The sequence below is a fragment of the Enhydra lutris genome, unplaced genomic scaffold (genome assembly GCF_002288905.1).
Source record: "Enhydra lutris kenyoni isolate GAN:26980312 unplaced genomic scaffold, ASM228890v2 scaffoldscaffold34, whole genome shotgun sequence".
NCBI lineage: Eukaryota > Metazoa > Chordata > Mammalia > Carnivora > Mustelidae > Enhydra > Enhydra lutris.
Window position 1 is genome coordinate 9,568,020 of NW_019154118.1, and position 20,917 is coordinate 9,588,936.

At 50.7% G+C, this 20,917-nt stretch overlaps 1 protein-coding gene across 1 annotated transcript in view; it reads right to left on the reverse strand.

Annotated features, from left to right (window-relative positions):
- LOC111153807 (PBX/knotted 1 homeobox 2) overlaps nt 1-20,917 on the reverse strand; it is a 254,837-nt gene that overhangs the window by 81,728 nt on the left and 152,192 nt on the right. The window contains exon 3 of the mRNA XM_022513052.1: nt 11,337-11,442. The gene's annotated coding sequence lies outside the window, so the exon portion shown is untranslated. The remainder of the gene's footprint in view (nt 1-11,336; nt 11,443-20,917) is intronic.

The following is a 20,917-nucleotide window of genomic DNA, read 5'->3' on the forward strand; positions in this document are numbered from 1 at the left end:
TCCCTGGTGCCCCTCTGGTTCCTGCTTGGACATATCCATAGGAAATCATTTTCTGATAACTTCAGCAAGATAGCAACTGAGGCCACTCAGACCCCTTGGCCGCCCGCAGCTCTCTGAGAGAATTGTCATTTACTACCTTTCTGAGAAGTCTACTTGGGCGGTGGTGCCGGGTCATGCCCTATTATGCTGGTCTCCAGGGAACAGAGCGGAGACAGAGCAGAAGCCAGTGTGAGCTTTAAGAGATGTGAAAATGTCTCTCTCCCCCTACCTTTCTCTCCTTCTCAGCTCTAACTGCCAAGTGGGGCAAATGGTCTTCAGAAGGGGTAAGAGCCTTCTGTGAAGTCAGAGAAGCCAGAGGCCCTCCTGCTCCCCACACAGGGAGGACAGTCTCTTCCAAACGGTGTTTGTCCTCCTCCCAAGGGTCTCCACTTCTCTCCTTCCCCCACCCCCAAAGCTTTTTTGCAGTTGGTCTTCCTCGTGGCTGGGTCAACAGATCATTTATGCTCTCTGACCCCAGCTGAGAGACCCCGTTCTGGGAGATGGGGTGGTTAGGAGGCCCCCTGGATCCCTCTTGCCGCAGTTTAGGGAGGGAACGCTCAGGAGTTACAGAAGGCAGAGGGTTCGACTCTGCCCTGGCTGTGAGTGGGTCTGTTGGTGGTCACAGACCACAACACCCCCTGACTGCCCTGCCCAGAGGGGAGCCCCCCACCTTGCCCTCCTGTTTCCTGCCACGCCTCCCTGATTCATGGGGGTTCTGAGAACATCAGGGCCCAGACTTTGGGCCCCTCAGGGCTGCCGCCTTGCCCCCGACCCCACCCCCCACCCCGCACCAGTTTAGCTATTTTGCAGTTTGGCTTCAAACATGTGGACCAGGGTCAGAGTTAGGAGAGCGACTTCCCAGCCCTTCTTTCCTGCCTGCCTCCTGCTTCCCCACACCGGGGCCAGGAAGCGACAGAGCCCTCACTCTCCTCCCTGCCTGGGCTGTCACACCTTTCCCAGCTTCAAAAAGCTGCTGATATATTTTACAAACTGAAACAGCAATTTAATTCCCCCTGATAGCAGCAATTGTCCATTAGATCTTCCTACCGAGGAGCTTTAACAATAATTCCTTTCATCCGACTGCTTGCTTCTTCTTGATCTGAGAATCAATCCCATAAATAGCAGGCAAGAGTTTTCACATTACTCTCCCCCTCCAGCTTTTAGCATTTTGATGAAGATTCTCATCTCCTCTTAAAGCACTTCACAACTTGGCAATTTTCCCCCCTTTGGTTTCTTTAAACAAAATAAAACAAAAAAACAGAAAGGGAGGGGGAAGCATGCCAGTTATCAGGGTAAGTGCCATCCCCGCACGTGTCTCACAGGTAAGTGCCTTGCACCTTTGCCTGCCTGGAGGCTGGGGGATGGCAGCAATGACCTCCAATGGCCACTCCCTAACCGCTGGAAGGGGGTGCTGCTCGCTCCAGAGGGGACCCACCGTAGGGCCCTAAATTTCAAGCTCACCCACAGTTGGGTCCAGCTTTTGCCTGTAATGCTCGACTCTGAGCATTTTCCTGTTTCCAGGAAAGCCCTCCCCTTAGCGCTGCATCTCAGGAGTGGAGGCCAGGAGGTCGTGCCCCTGGCCTGGTGGGGCCCACCTGAAGGTTCCATCAAGAAGCCTCTCCCTGGGCCTGTTGCCAAGTTCCCACCCATGGCTCAGGCAACTCTCGAACCTAGAGCTGGGATTCTGTCCCCTCTGTTTCATGGCCAGCCCCCTTCAGCTCTACCCAAACAGCATGAGTGGGAGAGGCGGGGAGGAACAGGGAAAGGAGAGAGCTAGAGGACTTTCATTCAATTCTTTCTCTTATCTTTTAAATGTGCAAGCAGTCCCCAGGATCAGGGGCAGAGGAGAGCCTTCCCGTTCTTGGGTAGCTAGAGTGAGGGTGGATTGCCAGTGCACTTGGGAGCCTCAGCCTGCTCCCCCAAGACACCATCATGTGCTCTCCTGTCTGCGCGCGCGCGCGTGCACACACACACACACACACACACACACAGAGAGAGAGAGAGAGAGAGAGAGAGAAACAAATCTAAAAATGAACCCAGGGACCGAAATCCCCCTCGACAAACCTGATTCCCAGGTTTATTATTATTTGTCAAGAGCTGACGGCTGCTCGGGAACAGAGCTGAGAAAACAACACTGGCTGGGCCCCTGAGGCTCACAACTCAGCAGAGACAGAGGAACAGCTCAGATGCTGGGGAGCCCAGATGGAGGGAGCCAAGCAGCCATCTCCCTGCTGCCCTTTCTGCCTCCCTCCCTTTCGGAAATCTTTCTCTTCTCTGAGGCAGGCACACTAGGAGAACGGCACTCCCAAGGAGCTGGAGAGAGGAGGGAAGACAGGGGTGGGCTAGAGCCACAGGACTGGGGCGGGGGGTGGCATCCATAGGGATAAGGGACCCAGATTCTTAGTCCATCTGTCCCTTGTGATGCTCTCAGATTCTGCTGGAACCTGATGCTCCGAGGAGGGTCAGCTGGGCCCCTTTTCTCTCTTAGGAAGATACCACGTCCTCTGGCAGGATGATACGTGGTTCTGTTTTCTAAAAAATTGCCTCCAGAAAAAAACACTCAAGAGTCATGGCTGTTAAAGCAAGTGGCTCTCTGGGCTCAGTTTATCACAGAAAAGCCACTCATCCCTGATACTTCCTCACCTAGCTAATGGATGTCCTTCCTCCCTAGGCCTTTGGGGTGGCCTAGGGGAGCTTGTGAGAAAAAGGAGGGAGACCGAGGAGCGTCCATAGCGACAAGGTCAGCTCAGGGAGGAAAGGCTGCCCAGGAGCCTCCCTCAAGCTTGGTCCTCATGGCTGTTTGGAATGAAAGCGGGGACACTAGCTCTGTGTTCCTCATCTGTTGGGGTGGGGGGAGCCCCAGGGAAGGGAGGATGATGGCCGCCATGTGCGAAAGACAAAGTGATGCTGGGCAGTGAGCCCATTCCTGGACATTGCCAACTGGTCTCCAGCCCCAGCTGAGCAGAAACGCCCTCTATCACCTTATGAAAGTTTTCCTCCATGCTTTTTGCCGTGCGTCTCATCTGCCATTAAGGTCTCTGTATTACACTCTTGTGTCCTTTCCTTCATCAAAATTTTGCTCAAAACTCTACTCTTCCTTGAAGCAGAAGTACAGCACGGAAGCGTGAACGATCACTATGTGTGTTTCTGTGTCGTGGGGGATCTGCTTCCCACCCGCGTGCCCCATCTCGCCCACTGAACCCTGCGCTCCTCGGTAGACAAGATGATGGCCCTTCCTCACGTTTCCTTTTTAGGGGACAGAAATCCTCTGCTGTACAATTTCACAAGCTCTATCTCCTTACGGGACTTGGATATGTACACAGTTACAATTTAATTTCTTTGGCTTACTGTTAAAATGTGAAAGGAACAAACTAATCTGGAAAACAGAGCTCTTCGAATTCCAGCAGTCATGTACACCTCCGGGAGAGTGAGTTTGTGTCCGGGGAGCAAATTTTGAGGGGAGTGAGATGGTAAATGGACCGAATAATGGCTGCTATTTATTGAGCTTTCCCTAGGCCCCAGGCATTTTGCTAAGTTTCTGATGCGGATAACCTTGTGTCTTTCCCCAGCCACTGCCTGGTGTAAGCAGGAGGGCTGTGCCCATTCACCGGCGTGAAAACTGAGGCTCGGAGCCATTGAGGAAGTCTTCCAATGTGACCCATGGTCTGCTGTCTGCGACCGAATGCTTAACCTACAAGTCTCAGGGTGGAGGAGGGGCATGCCAGAGGAGGAGTGAGCCCCCCAGCAGGTGGGAGAAATACAGAAGAGGCAAGAGTGATTGTGGAGACAAGCCACCAGCTGGGTCGTAGCATCCAATACGCTTCCCCACGTCCTGGATTTCCGTGAATTCTATGATAGCCATCCACCCTGGGCATGCGCAGCCCCGTTAAGGCACGCAGGCTTCGTTCGCCCCTGTGGATGGAGGCCCCCCTCGGCAGCCCCGGCAGCTTCGGACAGCGGCGCAGGTCCGCAGTTATCTAAATATTTCATTACGGTTTGCTGCTGTTATTTCACAAAAGTGAGTGGAAGAGGGAACCTTGGTAGTGGTGCTGGCAGCGAGAAGTAGGGGTCTCATGCCGATCACGCCACGGAGACAAAGACGGGGAACAGGAAGCTGAAAGAGAGGCTCATCTCCGGTGCCTGGGTGGCTCAGTGCGTTAAGCCTCTGCCTTCGGCTCGGGTCATGATCTCAGGGTCCTGGGATGGAGCCCCACATTGGGCTCTGCTTCCTCCGTCTCTCTGCCTGCCTCTCTGCCTACTTGTGATCTCTTTCTCTCTCTCTGTCAAATAAATAAATCAATCTTTGAAAAAAAAAAAAAGAGAGAGAGAGAGGCTCATCTTGAGTCTCCACTCGCTGGACTGGGGTTGCCGTCAGGAAGGGAGGGGGCACAATTAAAGGACGCATATGAAATGACAGAAATCCGTTGGGGGAGGCTGCACCAAAGGGGCGATGTGTAATGGGGAATTCGATCGTGTGCATTAGCTGTCTGGGAGTCGGAGTCCGGGGACTTGTGCCCTGCTAAAGCCGGGCCAGCCAGGGCCCTGACCCCACACCCCGTGGCGCTGGGGCTGGGGCTCTGACTCACGGTGACTGGGATTCCGTCAGCGTCTCCTTCCTGTCAGCCAGGACTGTGGGGCCCTACTGCGGCCCAGGTGCCCCCCCGCCCAGCCGGGGCTGGGGTGGGCTGGAAGGGAGCGTGCAGTCCGCTGGCCGTCTGCTCTCCATGGATGTCTCGGCTTGGACTTCTTTCCCCACCCGCCCCTGGTTTTCCAGGACCACCCACAGCTGCAGAGAAGTCCCTGTTCTGGAGGGAAGGGTGCCCATGACTCACAGGCTCAGAGGCACCTGGCTCCAGCTTTGGAAAGCCTGTCCAGTTGCACAGCGTTGGCTTTTCAAGTTGGGGCAGCCCATCCTTGGGGGGGTAGCCCATCTCTTGTCATAGCTCCCCAAGTCCTAGCTTTCTCTCCCTGCAGAAGTCCCTTCCTGTGCACCCTCCTTCCCACCTTCTTCCTCTCCCAGCCCGGATGGATTCTGGGCAGTGGTCCGAATGGGGGACCAGTTAGGTCATCTCTACAGGCCAGGGGCGGGGTCCCCACAGCCTCCTGAGCAGGCAGCCGCTAAACAAAGTACAGAGGACCAGAGCTGTGTTCTCCTTCCCACTGGCTCCTGCCTGTCCCCCTGCCAAGCCCAGCCCCTTCAAACCCCAGCCTTGGAAAGGGGGCTGTAGTTCTTAGGCTTCTAATAAGGAAACCTTTAGTCATCTGCTGGCCCTTTCTGCTGCACTCAGGCACTGAGGAGAAGTGTTTCATACTAGCAGCAGACTCTTTGAATACTAGCGGCTTGTCTGAAAGTTAGAACTCACCTCGAACCTTAATTCTGCCTTTTTGGCAGTGCCAACTCGTGTTCTATCGTTAAGCTCTCATGCCTGCCTTCGGTACAGAATCTTTGTGGACTTGACGTTCAAAATTGTAGCCCTTTCACTTTCCCCTCCTCTCTCTCCAGTAAGAGGGGATGGCACAGCAAGGACAGGAGATGCGAGAAGAGAGAAGATGGTGGACTCTGGCTCTTAGGGACCAATTAGGATGCTCTGACTTAGAACAGAGAATGATCTTCTGGGATCTGAGCCCTTGTGAACCTGGATCTTCCAGCGTCTGGCCCTCTCAGGGAAAAGGAACGAATCATCTTGGCTCCCAGGTCTAGAGGTTCTGTCCAGAGCAGGTTGGTCTGGGCAGTCAGGGGAGCTGCATGTGAGGTGTCTGTTCCCAGAGCCAGTCTCCGGGGTGGGGATGAAAAGCAAGTGGGGAATTCTCATCCAAGATGCCTCCCCCAGGGTACAAGGTAGCCCAAGCTGGGGCAGAGCCGAGCTATCTATTGGCAGGGACTTCTCATCTTTCCTCTCTTTTTTAGGGCCCGGCTGTCTCAGGTCAGAGCACCTGCTGTGCAGGATTGCAGAGGGAAGTCTGCTGTCTCTTTGTCCTGGGATTCATAAAAGTGAAAAAAAAAAAAAGATCTCACTTAATGAGACACTTGCCATGGTCAGGATTATTTCACTAATGGGAGCTTTGTGTGGAGGTGAGCTGAGAAGGTATAGGGAGCAGAGATGAAGAGGAAAGGAGGCCCATTTAAGAATGATTGGGAAGGTCAAGGAGAGAGGTCCCCACGGGGGACAGGCTGGGGTTGCTGAACCGATGAAAGGTTCAGGGAAATGTACGTCTCAGGAGGCTGGCCACTGTGGCTGCCCTACTGCCCACCTTTTGCCTTCCTCTCACTTCTCACTCTCAGCTTCTTCCCCAGTCCCAGGATCAGCAGGGACTCAAAGCTCCAGGGCAGATTGCCAGAGGACCCACAGAGTGGAAGCCTCTCGAGCAGTCACGAGGTCTGACCTCTCTGTTCAAATGAGAAAACTTGTCCAGGTCCATGCAGTGAGTTGAAAATAAGGACCTAAGCAGAATCTAGGTCCCAAGCAATAACTTCAATAAGCATTAACTGAGCATCTACTATGTACCAGGCTCTGTGCTGGGCAATGGATGTTCCAGGAGCAAACGGAGACAAGTGAGCAGGATAAGCAAAGAAATAATGAAATGACCATTTCCCTGAGCTGAAGCAAGACAGATGACTTCAGATGGAAAGTGATCCCAGGGCGTGAGCAGGGGTAATGAAAAAAAGAAAGGAGCAAATAAAATCTCAAGCCTTAGCACACAGTGGTGACGTTTTTGAACTTGCAAAAGAAAAACAAACTGAAAGTTTGCCTAAATTCTCATTGCAAGATCAGAAATAGGAAGACGGTAAGATAATGTCTTTGAAACCTAAGAGGAACAGGGTTTGCACATGGGATTCTGAGCTCTATCAGAAGATCAATCAAGTTTGAAGGCAAAGTAGAGTCTGTTTTGGACATGTAAGAACTCAGAGTTTATTTCCCACTCATCCCTATCAAAATAATTAGAGGTGGTATTTCAGTAAAACAGAGGAATTAGACGAAGAGAATAGTGTCCACGCAAGACATGGTGGCGGTCCAGCGGGAGCCAGTGGGAGGGAGGAGGCTGGAGGGGATGGGGGGGTGGGGGGGTGACAGGCGGTACATGGTGGGGGTGCTCAGAAGATTCTACTGCAGCGGCCAAGTTGTCACAACAGACGGTTCCATTTCCTTTCCCCTGGTCAAATCACACTATTTAGTTCTGTGGTCAGATAATATTTCTATCCTACACTCTACCTGTACTAGGAATGCAGAGGGAGCTACAGTGAGACTGTACATCTTATAACTCTATAAAGCTACTATTATCCGGACTACACATAACATAGAGTTCATGATATAAATCATTGTGTGCTATGCAATATATACCATGTAATATATAGACACACTATATTATATATAATACTATACATCAAACATAGTAGCAAATATGGTTTAATAAAAATTATCAAACTAAGTCAATCTAGAAGGGGAGAATACATGCTAATTTCCCCAGCTTGCATAGCAAGGAGTGAATAGATAAATACACAAATTAAGAAAGAGGGATTTAAGTATATTACATAACACAACACAGGAAACACCAGCCACCAAATAACTAAAATCAGAGACTGTTAATTGTAGTTGACTTTGGGTCATTTGGACCTTGTGGGTAGAGGTAGGGGAAAGAAGGGACCCTTTTTATTCTATTTTATATCTCTTACACTGTTTTTCCCTCATGTACCCTTTACTTCTAATTTTAAAAATTCCTAAAATAAGTAATGAAATATCCACAGAGGAGAATATTATGTGGTGGTTAAAAACAATGGAGTCAACCTATTTTGACCTGGAAAGCTGTCCATTACAGAGCCTAGGTTAAAAAAGCAAGTTCTTAGAACAGTATGTAAAACATGCTATTTAACAATGGTTTGCCTAAGCACCTGAACTAGTGAGATATCTTCCTTTCTGTGTTCTCCGCCCTATGTCAAGGGGCCTGCTTTTGGAAGTCCTCCTTGTCTCAGATTTGTATAAGATACGTCTCTGGTTTTGCCACAGGGAAGAGCTATTTTATATCTGTTTCAAGTACCATGTGTCAGTTTTTGATGATACGCGGTCAGCCCCAAGCCTGGCCTGGATGAGGCTGCTCAGGAGATGAAAGCCTTTCCTGTGGAAGCTTCTGGGGAAGGAGCATTGGAGCCTTACAGAGGTCAAGACTCAGAGAGCGCCTGGCCCACCTCCCTCATTTCACAGATAAAAGCACATAGGTGGGGCCTGATAAAAGGTCACTCGGTTGAAGTTCTGTCCAGAAAAGAGAACTGGGCTGTTGAAAGCCGGAGTCGGGAGCCAGCCCCGGAGAGGTGGAAGGTGGGAACAGAGGCCTGAGGCCAAGGCTCTGCAGAGAATCCTATAGGGAGCTGGCCAGGGTGTGAGTGGAAGGGGGTGGGGGGATCCCCTTCAGGAGTTGCTCAGGGTACAGGTGGCTTGACTTGGAGGGGAGACGGGGCAAAATCAGACCAGAATGCCCTTCCTTAATGTCCCTGGTGGCTGGAAATGGGGGCAGGAGGAAACATGTTGGGGCTCCTGGGGAGGGGCATGGTGAGGAGCTGAACTTGACGGGACATTTCTTGTGCCAGCTGCTGGATGAGATGCTTTCTCCTATATCGCCTCATTTAATCCTCAAAGAAGACTTCTAAGGTAAATACGATTATCCCAATTGCATAAAGACAATGCTAGTCAGAAAACCCAAGTTACTTAACTTGCCCCAAACCTTACAGCCAAGGAATATCAGAGCTAGAATTTGAATCTGGATGTGTCTGGTTCCAAAGTCCCAGCCCAAGAGATCAGAGGGCTTCATGAAATATAGGATAGCCAACTATAAGAGGAGATGTGTCCTTCCCCAACTGCGATGCAACTAATCCCGGTCCCTTCCCGTGTTCCCTTCCCTGCCTGTGTGATCAGTCCCTCTACCCAGTCCAGGAGTATCCAGGCACACTGGCTGGCTGGCTTCTGGGGACTAGGTGTTATGTTTGCTCTACAGGGCTCGGAAAATTCCCACCTCGGAGGGTACCAGCAGTGGAAGCTCCCTTTCTCACAGCTGAGGACACAAGGTCCTGCTGTGTCAGCTCTCGGTGGGAGATGGGCTGAGACGGAGCATGAGTGCAGGGAAGAGAGGGAAGCTGGAGCGCCGAATTCTAGGTTTCGAGGTGCCCAGCCCCACACCTGTCCTCCACCAACCTCAAGGGCACACTGACGGCTCTTGTGGGCCCTCCGATGCTGCCCCTGGCCTCGCCCTGTGTCTCCCTAGGTACCTCTGCCTCCACCGAGCCTCTGACTTCAGGGGGAGGCAGGCAAGCCCAGGAGAGTATGTCAGTTAGGGTTTGTCGTTGACACGTGGAGCTCATTAACGAGGCTTATTTTTAAATTGTAATTGCAAAATGTAAATGCTCCCCAAACTGATGTGTAATTGCTACCCCCTCCGCCCCAGCCCTTCCCCTCTGGTGCCAGCTTTGCAAGGAGAGAATTAGAAAATAAAAAGGGGGTGGATTATGTAAGCAAAACGATTTTAAAAAAAGAGAGCGAGAGAGCTAAGAATTTAAGTGAGACAGCTGGCGGCTCCTCTGATTACCACCCTTCCAGCATTAGCTGCAAAAATTGTCCTTGCCGACTGCACCAATCCCAGCGATGGTGTCAACTGCGTTTAGTCCCCGAACAGACCAGACTGGCACTCAGCGAGATAGTCCAGTGGGCAGTGGAGGGGTGGGGGGATGGGGGAGGAATGGGGAGGGAGAGGGAGGGGGAATGTCAGAGGGCTATATGAGGTTGCTCTAAGTCATCCACGGAAACTTTCCATTCTATGGAAAGAGGCAGGCGTGAGCAGTCCCTCAACCCATTTCCATCCTTCCCTTCAACCTAGCACAATGGAGGAGGCCAGAGCCACCTCCATTCTCCCGGGCTGGTCTGGCCTGTTCGGACTTGAGCTCCTGCAGTCTTGGCGTGGAGAGCAATTGGGCTCTCGGTACAAGAGCCAGGCCCAGGGAAAGCCACCAGACTTGGCAGTGACACCTGTCCACATGGGTTCACCGGGAGTTTCTGACCCTCTCTCTTTTTTCTCTTTCTTTTCTCTCTCTCTTATTTATTTATTTTTATAATTTTCCCATCTTCTTTAAGGCCTCACCACCACCATCGTCTGTAGCGATCTCTGTCCCAGAAATGGGCATTGTAGAACCTACACTTAGGGTGAAGACTTGAGCTCCCTACATAGGCCTTTTTCTCTTTTTCTCTGGCTTTTACCTCTAGGAGCCATAGCAGGCTTCAGCATGCTCCCCACACCTCCCTACCCCTAAAACACAGAGCTCCCCAAATGGCCAGAAAGCACAGGAACCAGGATGAGCACTGGGGGGGGGCCAGTTCTGCCCATGTTCCCCCCGGAATACCTGTGGCCTGCCTACCTTGGGGAGCTGGCCCCAGAACATTCACCTTTCTGCTCCAGTACTGTCTGCCTCTCCCTCTCTCCGGGGAAACCAGCTTTTGGGAGGAACTGGGCAATGACTGCCCCCAAAATGAAAGCTGATGACCCGTAAGGTCACGGCAGCCCTGAGACAGCAGGGAAATTTACATGAAGTCCTGGGCAGTGTCCTTTGGAGTCGGGGCCCAGCCTCACCACAACAGATCCAGTCCTTATCATGAGTACTGGAAAGAAAGAGGGGTTGTTTTGGATAACTGGATTTCTAAATCCCTGCCTATACTGGTACTTAATGTCTTTGAGATCATGAAGTTACTTAAGGGGATTTAAAAAACCCTATCTGATAAGAGGATTAAATGAGTCTCCATTCAAAATGCCTTATAGGTTCTAAAGAACTATTTCTCAGAGCTCATCAGAAACACCTGGGATGCAGTTTCCTCCGTGTTCATCAAAAACACTTGGGGTGCAGATTCCTGGTCTTAACCTCGGCTTAGAAAAGCAGACTCTCTGGAGCGAGGCCCAGGTAGTGCCTCTTAACAAAGACCCCCAGGCAATTCGTAAGTGATAACGCTTGCTCCAGAAGGTTTATGATGGTTATGGTCATGGTGGATGGAAGCAGCAGCCCAACCATCCGCGTCTACAACACTTCATTATTCCCAGACTACGGAGAAGAAAAGAGAGGGGCGCAGGAATGAGGCACAGCTCTGGCCCTGTCTTCAAGGAGCTGAGGAGGAAAGACGTAAAAACAATACCGTACTGTGGGTTCCCAGCTTATAAGAGCTACGAGCCAGCTAATGGGATGGGCAGCTTCTCGAAGTTTCCAGAAGAAAAGATCATCTGCCTGCAGGGTTTACCTATGTGTTTAAGGATGGAGAAGCATTTCTTACTGTTTGGGTGATCCTGGCGACTCGAGGATGGCCCTCAGGAGACTCACTCCCTCTTCTCACTCCCAGCTGGGCCGGAAATTCTTCCTGTCAGCTAGCGCCGAAGCACCTGTAAAAGAGGGCAGAGCAGCTTTCAGAAGGGATTAGAGGCCCCGGGTGATCAGAAACCAAGGGGGCACGCGCTCTGGCTCTGAGGGATGTATGCCATCTCCTCCACAGAACCCCCTGCCATGTTTACGATGCCAGTTTCTCTCCTCGGTGTGGCTGCTCAGGCCCACCGAGTCATTCGAGAGCCCACGTCCTTGTCACACAGTTGCAGTACGCTGTGGTCACCCACCTGGTTTCCTGATACCAGTTGTACACCTGGCCCTCTCTCCCCGAGAGTGCGGGCAAGTCTGAGGGATTCTGGGCCCTAGTTAGTGCGGAGCTGCCTACTTGTTTGAAACTGTAGGAAACTCAAAGGACGAGTAGCCATCATGTTCAGATGTGTGGCTGAGTCTCGGGCCCTTTTCCAGGGGCAGGCTTTGGCTGGGGTTCTGGGGAGATGTTAATGGGTGGGGGGAAGGGGACCTGTGGGCAGCAGGGAGGAAGAATCAGGAGGGCAATGGACCCCAAGCAGAGATGGGCAGTGAAGGACAGCCTTGGCTTAAAGTCGGCTCTGGCTGGACCACTTACTGATTTATTTTTAGATCGAAGTGAATTATTTTGGTTCTCAGTATTTGAAATGAACCAAGACGTCCAGAAACCAAGGTCGGTGGTCTGCACTGTTCTAAGGCCTCGCCCGACACTTCCCAGACACACACATTGGTTTTCTCCTCATGGACTGAGTTGCTAATTTAACCCCAAGGAGGCTACCTTTGGGGCTAGGATGGCAGGGTCACGGGAGGGAGAGGGGAGGAGGGCAGCTTGATGCCCGGGGTGCATTCGCAGGGCAGCTTAGGGGAGCCCTTCCAGCCAAGAGCTGCAGCCTTGCAACCAGACGTAAATGCATCTTTAACATTCACAGTTCCTTCCTAGTTAACACCATCTTAGTCTCCTTGTAAAAACGCATTTGCACCTCAGTAAAGAATGTAATTAACCAGTGACATGACAACAGGAGGAGCTAAACAGTGACCTGGGCTTGGAGCTGCGGCGGGGAAACGGAAGCTTAGACATTCGCCTGAACAAGATTTTCCCGCCTTCCTTCCAGTGTGCGTGTGCGCGCGTGTGTGTGTCTGTGGGTGTGTGCGTGGGCGCGCGTGTGCGTGTGCAGGCACGCGTGCTCACCAACACAGGCACCACTGGGGCTGGGGATGGCAGAGACACAGCATCCGGGTCCTGACGGGGTATGAATTCTTGCCTTCAGGAAAGAGTGAGCTGGGGTATGCTAGGAGGATGGGATGAGCTGAGAGAAGCTTCCAAGATCGGGAGGTTGGTGAATGAATTTCCATTAACAAAAGCTTCCTGGGTTAACACCAACCCTCTACCCACACCCCAGACTCCTCCCAAGAGGAACTGAGGAATAGAGACACATTCGGAGCCGCAGGAGGGGCAGGTGCCCCCCACCCTCCCCTGGCCACGGCCAGTCCTGGGGCAGCCACACAGAGAGGTCCAAGGGATCAGGACCAACCGAGGAAGAGTATGTCCTGAGCACCAGATGACTCTTGTCCCACTCCACACACTCCCAGCCTGTTCCTCCTCCCCGGGGCTGTGGGTGAATTCTGTGAATGGCTCCGGGTTGTATCTCCCCCACCCCCCGGCAGCAAACCCAGGAGAGGTGTCCTGTTCATTTCACTCTGCCACCACTTCCCATCCCTTTCCCATCAGGGCAAGAAGATGGTCTTCCTTCCTTTCCATGCCTGGTGACACAACCAAGCATGGGCCCTGTCCCTGGCCATGCCTGCCACGCCCCTCGTCACCCCACAGTTCACCTCTCCAGCTTGTCAGCTGCCTCGAGACTGAGCTTCCCAGGCAGACGCCCTCATTCTGCACCAGTCCCGGGCCCCATACAAGGCAGGACCTCACTACCCCTCAGGGGTTTGCTGCCATGTCAGCTCCTTCCCCAGAACTTTCAGGGACTCCCTGCTCATAGAAGACACCAGCAGAGCTTCACTGATGGCACTTTACCAAGTGCAGCCTTCAGGGTATCTGAAGCCTGGCCCCAAACCGCCCTGCCCCACTCCTCTCCATTACCCACAGGCTCTCTGCTCTCCACCCAAAAGCTAGCATTTTCCGTTCTCCAAACCCGTCCCACAGCTTCCCACTTCTCCTGAGGCCTCAGTCCTGTATTTCAACTCAAACATTCTGGTTCTTTCCTCTAGAACCACAAGTAATTTTACCTCCTCTGTGTTTCCAAGTAACACGCTGTTTATCATTCGCTGGAAGCTTTTGCCACATTCTGTTCCATGCTATAGTTATCTTATGTATTTTTCATCTCTTTCCAAACTGTAAGCTCTTCATGGGCAGAGACTGTCTTATCCCTGTAATTTCTCAGTTCACCAAAAGCTTGCACATGTAGTGTCTCCTTTAACTCTTAAAGCAACCTCTAAAGGTCATTATTTTAATACAACATTTCCATTATCATTACAAAACAATATATGCTGATTAGGACAAAATAGACAAATAAGAGGGAGAAAATTTAAGTTAGTTGTAATCCCACAATACAAAGATTAACCACAGTTAATATGCAGAATAAAACTCCTCTTTCTTAAAAACAGTATCATACTATATAGGCTGTTCTATAGTCAGTTTTTTATATTTGTAACATACGAACACCTTTGCATATAAGGAAAATATACATTATAATCTCAGTGGCTAAATGGCATTCCATTTATGGATATACTATAATTATTCAGCCAGATTTCTATCAGTTGTTGTCTAGATTATTTCCAGTTTTTGCTATCATAAGTAACATCCAAACTTATAGCTGAATTGTGCCCCAGAACTTGATCATTGTTTTAGAATAAGCTTCTAGACGTGGAGCTGCCAAATCCAAAGGTATGTTCACTTTTAAAAATTTTTTACAAATTACTTACAGGAAGGTCACACCAATTTACATCCTATCTGCAATGTATGGGAGATGGCTTTTTCTTTCCGGGTGGTTGTTCCCATTTTACAGATGTGGATAATGAGGCTTAGGAAGGTCGGGTCCTGGGCTTGCCTCAAAAAAACAGCCAGCGAGTGGCATGTCTTCCGATTCCAGACATTGACAGTTTGTGATTCCAACCTCCCCCCTGGTCTTTGCTCTTGTATTTCTTACCCATCCAAAGGGAGTGCTTGTGGTACTAAGTGCTGAGTAAACGTTGCTGCCAGAAGAAAACAGAGGAGGATGTGCCCTGAGTTGTTAGGTGGGCCTTTCCCGGGAGCTCTGCAAGTGTCAACCGTCCCTGCCTCATTTCCCAGGTGTCTGGGGCCAACTTGGCAGATGAAAGCTCTGTTCTTGGGGAGCTTTTTACGCTTCCTTCCCGCCCTCTGCCACCCCTCTGGGCAGGGGAACATTTATTCAATTGAGCCTCCATGTATTATGAACCTACCGCGTACTGAGGTCTGGGCATAAAAGATCACGCGGGTGCGCGCACACACACATGTGCGCGCGCGCACACACATATTCTCCCTGTCTTCGAGGTGCTCACAGTCTAGATAATAAGGAAACAATTGTGCCCTCCAATGTGTGACGGCTGCTGCTTCTGGCTGTCGGCCACACCACCCCCGCCTCCGCCAAAGTCCACAGTGGCAGGCGTGGGGAGAGAGAGGGTCTGGGTCAGGGCGAGGAAGCGTGCAAGCCCTGCCTGCCGGCTCCTTCAGCCTCTAATTGTGTCCTTTCTTTTTCCTTTTTTTTTTTTTTAAGGTTTTATTTATTTATTTGTCAGAGAGAGAGAGAACAAGCAGGAGCACAAGCAGGGGGAGCAGCAGGCAGAGGGAGAAGCAGGCTCTCCGCTGAGCGGGAAGCCTGACGTGGGACTCCATCCCAGGACCCTGAGATCATGACCCAAGCCGAAGGCAGACACTTAACTGATTGAGCCACCCAGGCTCAGCCAGAGCTCCTTCCCCGTGTCCTGGTGCAGCCACGTGATTTTCTGTCTTGTCTTTTTGCTCTAGCTTTACCTCTGCCCCCAGATGCTACCCTGAACGTGGCACGGAGGCTCCAGAGCCCCTCAGACAGGACCCACATGATAATAGAGAAGAGAAGCTGGCTTGCCCCTACGCAGGCACTAATCAGGCCCCATCTAAGGGAGGTGGGATGGTCTGAGGCGACACCAGCATGCCCCCATGGGGCACCGCTTCAGGGTTGCAAGATACACGGATTTCTCCTTTCCTGGAACTGATAACTACCTACTTCCCAACCGCCTGGAGAAAGCTTCCAGGCAGAAATTCAGCTTGTAATCTCCGTTCTGTCACTGCCAGCAAATGCTCTGAGCATAAGGAGGGCAACGCACATGACGGAGAGTGCTGAGGAGGAGAGATAGTCTGGGGCTGGGGGTGCCAGGAGGAGACTGCCCTGGGGGCTGTGGCCACCTGTCCTAGCTGTCCTAGCCGGGCATGCTGTCCCTCCACACTCACACCTCCCTTGCCTGAGGGAGGGGCCAAAGTGTGCCTTTTCCATCTTGGCCAGAGAAACACATCACCCTTCCTCTTGGGGTCCTGTGCAATCCCTCTCCTCTAGAGGCTGGTGTGCGGCCTGTGCTACTGCCCCAGGCCTGGGACTTCGGCTTACTTCACAGGCAGCCTGGGCAGACAGAAACAGACAGAGATGGATGGATGGGAAGGCGGGGGCCCTATGTGACCTGATGGCCCAGATGTTTCAGGGACAAAGGAGGAGGCGGGAGTGCCATCTTGAAGATGAAGTCCCATCTGTCCCTACCAGATCTCCGGGAGATCCAGCAGCCCCCACCCCTGGTTCTCTGGCTCTCGTCAGGCCCTTCCCTGCCTTTCCAAGCGTTAAACCAGGCCACCCTCTGACAAGGACAGGCAGGCTTCCCCAGAGAGCACCTTTGCCTGTTTGGCCAGCGCATACCTTTTGCAGGTGACTAACACAATGGTGAGCCCTGGGCCTCTGAAATCTCTGACTAGAGGCCCACACCAAAGGCCCGTTTTCTGCCCACTCTGAAAAAGCTGCCCCATCCTATATCTAAAAATACAAAAAATGCAAAAAATATCAGAGTCACTGTCTCCTTTGGCCTAAGAGCCTTGAAAGAGCCTGTTCCCACCCTGGAGCCCACCCCAGGGCCTGTTCTGGCCTGAGTGTGGTGATGGAAGGACCCTCAGGCACCTCTCCCAGGGCAGAGTGAGTGTCCAAGGCCACTCTCACTGCCTTGTGGGGTGAGCGAGTCAAGGAAGCATGGCAGCTCGCTCCAGCCTGGCCATGGGTTTGCTAGGTGGATCCAAACCCTTCACCCTTTGAATTCTGTTCCATCATCACCGTCATCACCAGCACCATCAGTCTTCATCATTATACACAAAAGCCTGGGCCTGACAGTGTGATCTCATTCTCTGACCGCTCTGGCTGTTGATTCCACCCGTCCCCGCAAAAGCCTCACGGATCCGCAGAGTGACAAGGCTGGTCTCAGAGAGACCAGATTCCCGTCCTTTAGGAAGAGAGGGTCTCCTTGGAAGCTAAGATGATTCACAGACTTGTTTATACTGATTCTCTCCTGCTCAAAAATCTATAATGGCTTGCCAGGGCCTAAGAAGACAATATTAGGATTTCTTAGCTTCCATTTGTCCCCCATAATCAGCCCAAACCTACCTCTCTTACCGAATCCCCTGGATCTTTCAACCAAACCACTTCTCCAGCCAGGCTACGCTGCCATTGTCTCATGACCTAGCGCATACCATGTCTGAGCCCCGTGCTCCCCCCTCGCTAAGCCATGTGCCCTTCTGGAGGGCCTTGTTCTCTCCCTTCCTCTCTGCCGTCCAGCTCCATCAAGGTCTTGCATTTGGGTCCCTTTTCCTCAAAGACAGGCTCAAGTCTTGTCTTTCTCTGACCTTCTGCACCTGAATGAGGTCAATCTCTTGCACCCCATCCTGTGACTGGCCCTCAGCCTTACTCTATTTTGTGATCTTCTGCTTTCTGTGTTAATCTGCATCTCCTCAATGGCATCATACATCTTTGAGGATAAGATCTGTGCCTTCCATTTCTAGAAGGCCACCCATACCCAAGTTAGTACTGTGTCCTTGTAGATCATGGAAAGTATCATTCCGGTCACACGAGGAGGAACCACTACTGGAAAATACTAATTCAGATGAATGCTTAATCAGTTCAGTTGAAAGTTTGCTATTTTGTTCTCATTACTTATTGCCAAAGGCATTCTAATTCTCTGTATTTCAATGTGTCTCTGAATGAAGAGCTTTTGACCAAACTATGGATTATTTCAGAGGACTCCTGCACCAATATTAATAAATGAATAGGGAGGGATAGTCCAGCAGAATGGAAAAGGTTTTGAAGTCAGACAAACTTGGATTCAAATCCTAGAGCTCACTCCTCCTAGCTGTGCGACTTCCGTAAGTCTTGGTTTTCCTATTTCTGTAAAATGCAAACAATAACAGCTAGCTCACAAATCACTTATTAGGATTTTATGGTATTATATCACCCATGTGATGTGCTTAGCATATAGTCAAGTACTCAGCCCTGACCTAGACCAGCCTTTCTAAAATGGTGACCATCGTCATTAATGACAATGATGGTAATGACAATTTGCTCAGGTCTTGTTTGGCCAAATGCTACTCATCCTTCACGATTCAGCTCTGTAACATTTTCTCTCTATGGCCCCCTATTGCACACAAGGTAAATCATTCCCTTCTTTCTGCTCCCCTAGTAGCTGGGAGCATATCTCTTAAACAATGAAGTCCGAGGTTCTCAGCCATGCACTCCAGGCTATATCTCACTAAATGATCGTTATGTATTCCAATAGGTGTCCCTCCCATTAAACTTCAAGCTCCCTGAGGAAGGTGGTCCTCGCATTTGTGCTTCCAGCTCTGGCCCGCCATCAGGCTCAATGTGTATTTATTAAATGAGGTAACAAATGGATGCACAGGAATGCCAAAGGCAGTCAAGAGACGTGGGCAGAATCTGACCAGACACAGATTAGAGCCTGGTGATTGGGACTCCATCATGGAGAGCAAAAGTCCCTTTCAATGCCGTTAAGACCAGCCCTGACTTTGGAGAAGTTACTTAACTTTTCCAGCAGGATTCCCTTTCTTGGAGAAAACTTCGGACCCACTGGAAGCACTCTGAAAATCTCTGCAAAGCCCTGCATGTCTCCATCCTCCCTTTCTGCTTGGCTGGGCTCAGCCCCTTCTCGGACATCTCCCCTACCATTCCTTTCCCCAGGGTTCTGACCCTCCAGCCAGTGAGCCCCTGCTCCCTTGTCCAGCAAGCCTGTTGAATGACCCTCATCCTGAGAAAGCCTTCTCAGCTCCAGAAGCTCTCTCCAGAAGTAGAAAGTAAGCGTACCTTGGCACAAGCTAACCATTCATTTTTGCCCCGACCTGAAGTGGACCACGTTTTCCTCCTTTCTAGTTCCTCTGCCACACCTTGGCTCAGCAATAGCCTCCTACTGGATTTCTCTCTGTGGCCCAGTCTATCTTCTACATGGCTGCTGCAAGGATGGTTCTAGAAGATTAGAACCTTCTCTGTGCTATTCTTTTAGCACTTATCCCACTGGGTTGTGGTTGTCTGTTTGCCACTCCGTCTACCCCACTAGATTATAACATCCTAAACTGTGTCTCAAGCCTATATATCTCTCCAGAGAACAGTATGTATTTTGGACATATTGGGTGCTCAATAAATATTTGTTGAATGAAGGAATTAATAAATGTCTATATTCAGCGAGGATATGTACACACAACATGCAAATGTTCTTTTACAAAGAGCTATGGTATCCAGTTTGTTATTTAATTCTTGCAATGGCCCTATAAAGTAGGTATTATGAGCCCTGTTTTTAAAAGGGGTAACTGAGCTTAGAGAAGTGACTTTGTGACTTGCCCAAAGTCACAAAGCTGGGTAAAGAGTGCAGTGAAAGAGCAGAGCCCAGGGAGTGTCACAGTGACCCCCTCTGCTACACCTGCTCACCTGCCGCGGTCCACCCAGCCAGGGAAAGGGTGCAAAGAGGCTGAGCTGCTTCAGGTCTGCCTCACTCGGGAAATAAACAAGAAGGATTCTTCTTCTCATCATCTGGTGAGTCGCTGACATTTTGTTTGACAAAGAATCTAGGAAAAGCCTCTCCTGGGACTAGTTTTGGGACTAGGCTGTGATAATATTGCTTTATTGAAAAAGGATGCTAGGAACTGAGCTCTGGATGGCCCTTTACGTGGAGTAATTTATGCAGGAAATGAGAAATAATTTTTTTTTTTAAAGAAACACACATTGAACTGTATATGGTCACAAAGGGGGACAACACACACACAAACACAAACCCACAATCCCAGAAACATGGTCACAGACCCACAAAGGAACAAACTCTAGTTCCCAGTCATGATCACAGCCACACACCCCATAAGAAGTCACAAGACTCCCAGTCACACCAGTACACGCCCTTGTAAGTGGATACACCCACTTGCAACAGTCCGATGGCTCTGGTTTTCCCTTTCAGGTCTTGCAGGGGAAATTGTGATTTTCCCATACACATGTAAATTTCAGTCATTAAGGAACGTACAGGAAGCATGACATTGAAAAAATTAATCTCTCTGTGCCCCCCTGACCTTCTCAGGGCCTTGTTCCCTCCTGCAACAATCACCCTGCTTGTGGAGAGATGCTGCTAACCTGATGACCTAGCACCCAAGGCACAAGTTCCCACTCCCACAGATTTACACCTTGGGCTTCACAGAGGTTTCAGTCATAACCTGCTCCTGGAGGACAGCGAAGGAATGATAACAAGGGCGAGAAATGAAATGTCTGTAAAATTCTCATTCAGATGCCACTCAGAAATGAATGTCGGAAATGGAAGGGATGGTAAAAGGATTTTATTTAAAATGCTTCCCTCCCTAGGCTGGTGGTGAAGGGTTGGGATTCACAAGGATATCTGAAAGTCAGGAATTCTCTTCCATTCATGGTGATTTTTTTTTTTAAGATTTTATTTATTTTTCTGACAGAGAGAGATCACAAGTAGACAGAGAGGCAGGCAGAGAGAGAGAGGGAAGCAGGCTCCCTGCCGAGCAGAGAGCCTGATGCGGGACTCGATCCCAGGACCCTGAGATCATGACCTGAGCCGAAGGCAGCGGTTTAACCCACTGAGCCACCCAGAGGCCCCCATGGTGATTATTGACCTGGGTTCAGAGCAGAGCCCCGGATTCCTGTTCTGGTGGAATTAACAACTGAGATACTCAGAGAGGCCAGAAACTGCACCTGGAACCAGGACACCTGACTTCTAGCCATGACTCTCCTGTATTATTAGCTCTGGATGTGACCCTGGGCACACCACTGCTTGGGCCTCAGTTTCTCAATCCATAAAGTGGGAAAGTTAGGACCACATGGTTGCTTCCGCCAGGGTTTCATCAGAAGGCCCCTTGCTCCGCCTTGGCCAAGTGTTAGGGAGACGTCCCACACTTCCGTATCTGCACGGTGATGTATACATCCCAAACCACATCCGGCCACATTGTCAGCTTTT